The sequence below is a fragment of the Triticum dicoccoides genome, chromosome 1A, assembly GCF_002162155.2.
Source record: "Triticum dicoccoides isolate Atlit2015 ecotype Zavitan chromosome 1A, WEW_v2.0, whole genome shotgun sequence".
Classification (NCBI taxonomy): domain Eukaryota; kingdom Viridiplantae; phylum Streptophyta; class Magnoliopsida; order Poales; family Poaceae; genus Triticum; species Triticum dicoccoides.
In genome coordinates, this window is record NC_041380.1 from 606,113,952 (window position 1) to 606,114,180 (window position 229).

The window sequence follows — 229 nt, forward strand, 5'->3', positions numbered from 1 at the left end:
CTGTCATGGTGCGCCACTAGTAGAAATATTGGGGATACGCCTTTTTCTAGTAGTGTGTGACAGCGTGCTTCAACGGCCGCAACAATGCAATGCGGCGATGGCGGCCCGGCTGCTCCGGTGATGTTGCGATAGCATGCTTTGAAGGTGGCAGCAGCGGTGTCAACAACCCCTGCATCAAAGGCAACCTTAACTTCATTTGCTTGCTATATAGTACCAAATCAAAACCAAT